Source organism: Ambystoma mexicanum, chromosome 10 (assembly GCF_040938575.1).
Source record: "Ambystoma mexicanum isolate Mex_15411 chromosome 10, UKY_AmexF1_1, whole genome shotgun sequence".
Taxonomy (NCBI): domain Eukaryota; kingdom Metazoa; phylum Chordata; class Amphibia; order Caudata; family Ambystomatidae; genus Ambystoma; species Ambystoma mexicanum.
Window position 1 is genome coordinate 1587076444 of NC_090932.1, and position 9915 is coordinate 1587086358.

At 37.3% G+C, this 9915-nt stretch overlaps 1 long non-coding RNA gene across 1 annotated transcript; it reads left to right on the top strand.

Annotated features, from left to right (window-relative positions):
* Nucleotides 1-3599: 3599 nt before the first annotated feature.
* LOC138493369 (uncharacterized) lies at nt 3600-9321 on the top strand. Its single transcript, XR_011276403.1, has 2 exons — nt 3600-3917; nt 8651-9321. It is a non-coding gene; the product is annotated as an uncharacterized lncRNA (long non-coding RNA).
* The last annotated feature ends 594 nt before the right edge of the window (nt 9322-9915 follow it).

Consider the following 9915-nt stretch of genomic DNA (forward strand, 5'->3'; position numbering starts at 1 on the left):
GGAGGTAAGTATAATAGAGATTGTTTGAAAAATATAAAGGTTGCATGGAATAGAGATTCAGAAAAAGACATACATGGATAGCATACATAATGTTTTTATTTGAAAAAAACACTACATTTTTTTGGGTACTGCAGTTTAGCCTACACATATCTATCAAACTATAAACTATATTAAAGTTTTAAATGTCATGACAGTCGGGCCTGATGAAGTACCTAATCCACTAATCAAAGAAAATCCCAAATCTGCAGCTGAGTTGTTGACCCCTGTTTCGAATGTTTAATATGCTCCCCACCTCAAGCAAATACTTTAAGGTTGGAAAGTGGGTTTGAAGATCAATTACTTGAATCTTGGAATAGTGGACAACTTTGCGATGATTGCTCTCCAAGATGCTGCAGTGAAGATTTTCTTGAAACCTCCACTGATTCATTTAACTTGATGGAGGGAAACAAGTAAACGTATTTGCCACAACATTGCTTGGTTTGGCGAAAGGAACATCTTAGGAATAGAACCAATAACCCTTAAACCTCTTGTACTCAAATACACTCAAACACAACAAAAGGTCATTATATTGATGCTTTACAGACTTGTCTTTGGCAATTGATAAAGTTTATATGTGTGTACATTGATTGAGACTTGCACATTGGGGGCTACCACAAGCACTACTACCCCTCATAATAGAATTGCATTCAAAGAAATGGACTAGGGTTGGACAGGCAAAGGGTGGTGGAGCTAAAAGCCTCCGCCCATATATTCTAGGAAGGGTATTATAATACTATTCTAACTCCAAGTCTATAATATTTGGGGACATTTCTTGATTTTCTTGTGAGTACACATTTGGGGAAATGTTGCAACCTGGTAACATTTTCCCAGGTGACTTTATCAATGGATACCCAAAACTGATATTCCTTATATTGGAAGTCACAAACTCTCTTATTTCTCTTTCACAGATGACACAGGCATCTTTGATGTAATGCCCTTAGCTGTGAAAGAAAAACAATCACAATTTTAAATTGCAAAAGAAAAAATCCATCATAAATATATTGTGAATTAACAAGCACTCATCTCAGTAACAAAATAAACTTATTTGGGATTTATAGTAGATCAAAATATAAACTCTAAGACTCAAGGTTTGAAGAGAGATTTGGCACCAACTTGGAAACCACTCAGAAATTAGAAGCAGACAGACTTCCAATGATCACATACGTTTTAAGTCAATGAGAGTCAGATTGTGGGATACAAATAAAAGAATTTCCAGAGTATGGATCTGATGATTTACTTAAACCAGGTTTAGCAATGTTATGAAATCAGTCCTTAAACTTTAATAGAAATTCCTAGAGCAAGTTAGACCTGCCTGGCAATGTACCATCCAGTCAAAATGATGACTATGAATCGGCAAGGATATGCACATCTGCGTTCCACGTTCGATGTGAGAGCAATTTTCTGTTGCATAGTTTAGTTTTCTTATCTTTGGGAATGCACACGTAAAGCCTGCAGTCATGACAGATGCCTTGTATCTTAGATATGGGAAAGGTGTAGAGATATACACACAATCCTCAAAGCTTATACAGGTCTATGGGACCATTAGGAAAAGCTCAGATGGACACATCAGTACAATCAATATGGTGCCACACATGAACAATTTGAGTGCAAAAAGAGACACTGCTTACACTGCAGGATCTGGACTTCAAACACAAGGCCAAAACTGCGCATGTGTAATTCATCAATATTTCAACATTTGTCCCATATCTGATATCTCTGGTGAGCTAGGCTTCATTTGATGTTTAAAGTGTCAGCATCTTCTTTGATCCAGTAGCCATGTTTTAGCTCATTGACATCTTATATCCACATAAGACAGAGTTCAGTGTAGAAACAAGTGTATTATCTTGTCAGTAGAAATTGGTGTTCTCCCTATCATGACACTGTTAGTTAATTTAAAAAACATTCTTTGGGCTCAGGATTCACTGCATGTGAAGGAATGTTTCTCCATATCCCAATGCTTAATGTGTCTTAATGAATTCACATTTATCATGTGTATGTCTATGAAGAGTGGTCTCTATCAGAGATGTTGAACAATAGAGATCAGTGGATTTCTACTTGCCACTGGACTTAGCTGACCCACCATTTTGCCAAGGATGATCTTCCTCAATCAAAGGGTATCCCCTGGTTTCAGATTGATAGGTTGTCTGCAGACCTCCTGGTGCTGCAGAATGGACTGGTGATTGTTTTTGTACAGCCATATAACACAGTGGTGGATGTTCGGTGGAGGCACCCAGCTGAGCGTCCTTTGTAAGTTACACTGTCCGTCTTATTCTATCACTCTTAAATGGCTTTATAATTGTTTTGAGTATTCTTCCTTTGAAGCTAACAGATTATTCACTTTTACTGTACATGTGTAATTTCCTCATCTGCAGAACCAATTTATGCCAAAAATACATTTATTTTGTATATCACTAATCATAGGTTGTGCTGCCCTCATGTTTCCAAAGAATATTATCATTCTCAATAGCATGATATTGTGTGTTCTAGAAAGGGAATCTTTAGCTCTGTGCCAATCTCATCATTATCTTTCCATTCTTGGCACCATCTAGGCAGCCTGAGATTGTCATTACTTTGAAAAAGCCACAATAGAGATTATATCATATACTTACAATTGTAACAACATCATGCACTTTCACTGTGCATATTTACATATATGTCCCAATGATATATAAATAGCATTTACATTGGGAACAATACATTGCATTTCATCCTCGGGAACCAGATGAAACGTCTTTCACTGAATTGTGAGGGTAGTTTCATGTGTTATAAGTTAAAAGAACAGCCATTAGGACTGAGGCATTGTTTTAAATGTTAAATGCTGTCTTCAATGTATACAATGGCAGAGTTAATTAGGGATAAAGTGGCACCAGGTAGACATGTTTGCAGGTCTACAATGAATTAGTGCAGTTTGAATACAGATCTTCAATCACATTGCAAAGATGCCTAAAGGAGAGCAGCAAAGCCTATTAAAGAGAGGCTCCAGTGATCTGTGATAGGATCTATTCACAGGGAGGAATGATTTGGGAATTGCAAAGCTCAACAGATGGTTATATAGTTAGAAGGCAAATAGATTTCATTTAGTAGCTTTGTTTACCTCAGGTTTTTGCAGAACCCTGTTTGAATTTGAGGGGTATGTGAATATTGGTAGGATCTATTCACAGGGAGGATTGATTTGGGAATTGCAAAGCTCAACAGATGGTTATATAGTTAGAAGGCAAATAGATTTGTATGGAATATTTTAAAAATAACATTGATGCAAACACCGGCTATTATTGTAATGTTTATTAAAGGGATTTCTGAGGAGATCTTTGTTCAACTCGCACATCATAAGCTTTGATTACTCAGTCTTTAACCAGTACAGGTTGATAAAAAAATTGCCATTAATCTGGGAAACAGTGACAAATGTTACATTCAAAATTACAGATCTGCGGTTGCTATTCAAAGGAATTTGCTATTGGATTTAAATTGAAAATAGTGAACACAGCTCCATGTAGCCCAGGGATATTTAGGTCTGGTAATCAGGAACTGCATCACCTTTCTTTGTTTTCAGAACTTCCACACAAAAAAACATTTTGAATGCCATGAGTCTGAATGTGAGTTCTCTCCAGAGTTACTGGTTATCCCAAGCACAAGCTCTAGACTTATAGACCCCTGATTTGGCAATGTGCTGCACTCTATCAAGCTTTGATCATGCAGAAAAAGATGCATACAATTCCCATAGTGTCTAGTTGTTCCTGCTGCTCACCTTCCTTAAGAAACTGTACCCCCATATGATTTGTATCTACTTTATCTGCTGTATTGCACATGTTCAGGTTTGTGTACAGCCCTGTGACACTGTGGGTATGTCTTTGGTGGAGGAACCCAGCTGAGCATCCTATGTAAGTATCGGAATTAACATTGTACACCACTCTTTCTTCTCGTTTTATTTTGTTCTTTTTTTATCATTTCTTTATCGGAAGTGTGCAGGCACATTGATAGGATATTTAACAGTTAGTATAGGTATCATTGTATCCTAGCTCATTGCTGTTTTGCAATGTTCATTTTTATCTATGGTTTATTTTATTTGTTAAAGTGCAGACTTAGATCCAGAGCAGTAGAGCACTGTGCAAGGTTTGGGTAGCCAGCATTTGGGTTTGCATCTTTTAACAGTAGCTCTGCACTGTGAGTTGCATTATGTGCATCCTTTGTGAAATTGTAGAATTTGGGGGCATTTCGAGATGTTACTAGAATGGAGATCCAAAGTGTGGGTGTGTGACAAGAGAATGATTGTTGCGTGTTCCTCTCTTTATGTACTAGAAAGATAACTGCACAGATAGGATCTGTGCAGTTAGGTTTCCATTATTCATCTAAAATAATATTAGCTTAGCTTTCAATTGTGAAATGGTGATAGGGTAGAAACAGTAGTACAGGATGAAACAACTTTGATCGAAATGTGAGCGGCAGCTATCTCATTGCTAAGGTTAGAGAATAGTGCGTTACAATTAAATCAACAGGTTATTGAACTATAAAGTAAATAATTACTCTTCATTGTGACCAAACCATCCCATTATAGTGCTAGTTCACTTTCCCTAGCCATGTGTGTACTAATTAAATTTGAGTTCAAGTCCCCTTGTTTTATGTGATTTATAAACCGGGTTTTAGATTATTGCTCAATTTATTAAAAAAATATTTTCTTGTTAGAAGTTTAAGATCACAAATCTTTTTTCAGCACACTCATTTTAAACACATTTCGCTGAGTTCTGATGAATTGCCAATCATCTGCAATTTAAACTTAAGCTAAACCCCTCACTTGTTTGCCAGTTAAGCATTCTGCATGTTGTACAGTCAATCAGTGCAGTGAGATTCCTTGATAAAGCACCATGATTCCTTTTCAAGGTCACCATGTATGCGGCAAATTCATTCCATACCACTTCTGTACCACAGTACTGTAGAAAAGGGTATCAGCCAAGAAAGGAGTTGTATATGTATATATATATGTATATATATATATATATATATAATTTAGTAGAGAAATCCTCAAATTAAATTACCTCTGACAATTGCCAATTGTGATCTTGTTTATTGGTTTTGTTGAGGTCAGGGTATATTTCACCCACCTTTTATAATAAAATTTGATTTGATATGACCAATTAGTTTACAATTCACAGCAGTGACATTGTGCAGGACCTTGCTGTCCATGTGAGATGTGTACACTGAAGTCCCAATGTACATTAATTGCCTTTTCATTTAGTAATATAATGTTCCTCTAAGGCCATTAGTAACTTCTTATCTTCTCTAACTATTCTCCAGTTCTCCTACCTTTCAAAATAGGAAACGCTTAATAAAGGACTAAATACTCACAACAAATGTTATATGAATTATTTCACATTAACATTTCCATCTTAAGTATAATTTATTGATAATAATATGGAATAGATATTGTCAATGCAAACAACATTTTAAATAAATGAAAATCTGACTTCTTAAGTTTGAAAATAAAGTCATGCTTTTCTGATGTTTGTTGCATTTTTCTGTCAGAAAACTGTGTCTAGTATTTTGTAATTTCAGAAATGTGAAACAGAAAATGTGAAGAAATAGGTATTATAATTGGTCAATTTTAAATTTACATAAACTGGACAGGATTCGGCCACACCAGATATAACTTCTCTAACTCATTAGTCAGCTTTAGTGTATTGCTGATTTCAAGATGTGATCTCAAAGATGAAACTTGTTGTAGTCTCTAAATTAAGCCTAAATTCACCTGTAAACTCATAAATTCTCACTTTGATAGTTCAAAGGCACCATTCTACTCAGTAAAACTAGAAGAAATGTTAAATTGCATTGCCAATTTTATTATAGTGCCGTATGATAATCTATGTAGATGACAGGGCTGCTTTAGGGGACTCAATGGGCAAGTATAAAAGTCAAACTACAAGCAGTGGATCTTTGGAGCATTCAAGGAGCCCTTGGTAGAATTAGGCACCTTAATAATCAAAAATAATACTTAAAAAATGGTACTGTAAATAAAGATGATTTCTGGACACAGGTAATGAAAAACACACAATTAAGGTAAGGCAGAGCTCCTTGGAGTAAAAACATCTTCAGATGACATATTATTAATGTATACAAATAATTGTGAATTGTCCAAAGAGATAAAATCCATAATTCATAACAATCTTCACATATCTGTAGCCATAGGGATAATTATAGGAAGTAGTAAATCACTCCAATGCAGATGGTCGCGAAGAAAAGAGTGTAGACGTTACACATTCTACATCAAAAATGTACATATGCACATTAAAGGTTCTATCCACATATCATGGAACTTTAAAATATCCTGGGAGACCTCTTCTTTCTCATAATACATTCTAGATGTGTAGAGCAAAGATTGGACACCAAAGAATGTTTTAAACCACAAAAAAGCCATGCGCAGTAAACTGCAATAGAATTTGCATGCATTTATTCCAAACTGAATGGCTGCTCATAAAATTGTCAATAGACAAGCTACAACTATATTTTTTACAAAACCTTTTAGGGAAATAATGACATTTTTTCTGGGAGACAAGAAACACCTTTTGCAAAATTGACTTCTGTAGAGACTAATATTGTGAAAAGACTCAGAAGAATTCATATTGAAAATGGTTCTTCTTTGAGTCCGTCCTTTTCCATTTTTATAGAGGTACTTCTCTCCAAGAACAAGGCCATCCATTCATTTGGGAAGATAATGAAAGGATGTACTGTTTATTCAGCACCTCGAAAGGCCCGGTGATGCAGGACACCACCTCCACCATAGCTGAACTCTGACAAGTCAATCAGTCATCCTATTGAGAGAGTAAATCAAAAGCATCCTTTTTAATTACAGACTGTGATCTAATACTGGGATATTTCCGGCAGCTTTGGAACAGTAAGGCCCCATTCCCATGGAGTCCCCTACGACTATGACTCCATGGGAGTGGGAACACTGAAGCACTAACAGTGCCGGTGCTTCATTGAATTATCTGCCAGCAGGAGCCTGAACTACCAGCAGTCAGGCCTGCCAGTTGTTCACCCCGGCTACCGGCAGACTCAGAGTATACCGGTCTGGAAAAAGTGCTTGTAACCCTTGTAACAGGCGCCTTTTTCATGCTCGTAATGAGGGCCTAGTCTTCATAATCAAGCCAAGACTTAATTGGCATTGTGCCATCACAGATGGTCTCCCACAATGAATCCTTCTAGGGGTGCATGAGGTGACCTAATGTGAACTTCTAGATATATTTGCTCTGCTTCACCCTCTTCTTGAAATCAATAGAGAATTTGACCCCTGCATATTTACCTGTTTTCTTAAGTGTTCCTCTAGATATACTCTAACTTTTAAGTGCAGATGCAAGTACATAGGTATTAAAAGTGATGCCCATATTATAAAGGTCTCCTTTATATGGTAATTCCAAAGCCATATTTAAAATTGCAAATGAGATGGGATTATAGGCTTGCAGCACCTAAAAAGGGGAAGCCAAAATACCTGCTATGTCAAAACATTTAAATGCACAGTGTGGGGTAAGTGATGAAGTTCACCCATTACCTGGAGGTGTTTGTTGATTTTTGTGATGTGGACCAAAGAAGGTGCCTGGCCTCATCCCTACTGCATAATACTGTAACCTACTCCTTAAAATTAAACAGTCAGACAGGTCTATCTCTTCACATTGACAGCAAATATTTAGGCCTTTTTGAATACATTGGAATCTCTGTAAGAAACATCTTGTCTAATAGTGTTGGAAGAGGCACTCAAGGAGTTATTCCCAAGGGCAGCGGTATACTCTGTCTTCCTCTGGTAAACTTTACCAAGCTTCCTATAGCATCTTCAAGAGCATTTACAACATCCAATCGAGATATAATCACTATGGTCACATTGGGACAAAGTGAAACATCAGGACAAGCCTAGAAATGTTACAGTGAGAACAACAGATCAGCTACATGAAGCCTTGATCTGCTGGTGACAAAGACACATGGATGTTTTTCTAATAGTGTTTTCTCTCGCATAGATTTACCTTGCAACCATTGTCTTCTAGCATAATTCTTGTTATCACTAAACTTGTATATGATTACTGCTGTTATTTTAATCAATTACTTTATTAATTTTGTTACTCCAATAAATATTTTGAGATTGCTAATATTGCACATTTTTTAACACCTTTAAGGATTTGCATTCTTACCTTAAATACATTGCTCAGTTAATCATATTGTTCATACCGCCATCATACATTTCCCCCCACACATTGAGTCATGTGCTCTGCCTCCTCTACCAAAGTGTGGGACATGGCTAATTGAGCCAGCTGAGCTTGGGAATTACGCAAGCTTGCTTGCAGCCGCACAGTCAGCCATTGGTGCAAACAGAAATACTCCAGCTTTGATTCATGTACTCCTGAGAGCATCATACCCTCCTTTAACACCTTAAGCATATTTAACGCCGAATCATTCGAAGGCACAGGTGTACGTCACAGAGGCAGATAATAACAGTACATGGCTTAGAATTAGAAAAATCAATGTGCTTCATTAAGAGTTTGTGCTTGAAGTAGACAGAAGGGAATGAAACCTGAATCTTGAATTGTATTCATTTAACTGCCTCATTCTAACAGTTGTAATTCTTTTCTTGCAGCCGGTGAGACCAAAAAACCTTCCATGAGCCTCTTCCCACCCTCTTCAGAGGCGGTCGATGCAAATATGGGCACCCTGACATGTCTCCTGTCAGACTTTTATCCCGGATCTGTGACAGTGAGTTGGACGGTCGATGGGCAACCAATAAGCAGTGGAGTTGAGACAGCCAAAGCCACTAAACAGATTGAAAACAACCTGTACATGACCAGCAGTTACCTGCCTGTGACCTCCTTAGACTGGAACTCAAATAAAGTGTACGCCTGTCAGGCCACACATGAGAAGGAGACCATTACAGCATCTGTGAGCCGATCTCAATGTGCTTAACCCTTCATAAGCCAACTCTGGTCAGTGTCAAAGGGCTCTGCTGGAGTAGGCATCAACGCAGTAGGATTTAAATATGTTGAGATGCAATAGTGACCAACCTGCCAACTAATCCTGGGAAATGCCCCCAAATGCTGTTAGAACACTCTGCTTCCTGAACTGAAGCTTTGCTCTGTCTCTATCTGATGTCATTCCAGGCAAGTGATTGATTAGTGTGTTGTATCATTATATCCAGCCAGATATGACTTATTTGGAACATTTCACTGTCATCACTAGAAAGCGCTGGGATTGGTCTTCTGCCTTTTAAGTAATGTGTTCATGTTTCGACCAATAAAATATGTATCTTCATCATCCATTGTGTTTCAGAGTTTACTCTTAATTTTTTAGTTTCTCTAATGTTTTACACAGCCTCGTCTTAGCTCAGATAATACAGCTTGCATTGCACAGGCTTTTCATTTCCTATTTTTTATGACACTCTTTCATCCATCATTCTGACAATTTCCATTCATCTATGGGTCAATACCAAGCAAACTAGTTGCATATATTCACTCATCCATTGTAACATAATGGAGAATAGCATCTCCTTAAATGACAATGTAAATGTTCATGAATGAAATGTGGATCAACAGATGTCTGAGGTGATGGATTGGTGAATGGTTTCCCTATAGCTTTTCTGGGAATTGGCAGTTCAGTGTGCATGTTGATGTGGGCCGGCATTGTTGGAAGGAGAAAGGTCATTAGTTGGTGGACCTAGGGCTCTGCCACTATATACATGTTGTGTTTGACCTTTGGCTAGGCTTCTAGATGAACATTGGGTTCGTTATTGCATAATTTCAATTTCCTGAGAATTGTGTCACAAATATTACATGTATCAGACATGTCCCACACAAGAATATCAATTTCCAAAAGGTATTTATTAGAACAAATCAAAAACAATTCTGTAGG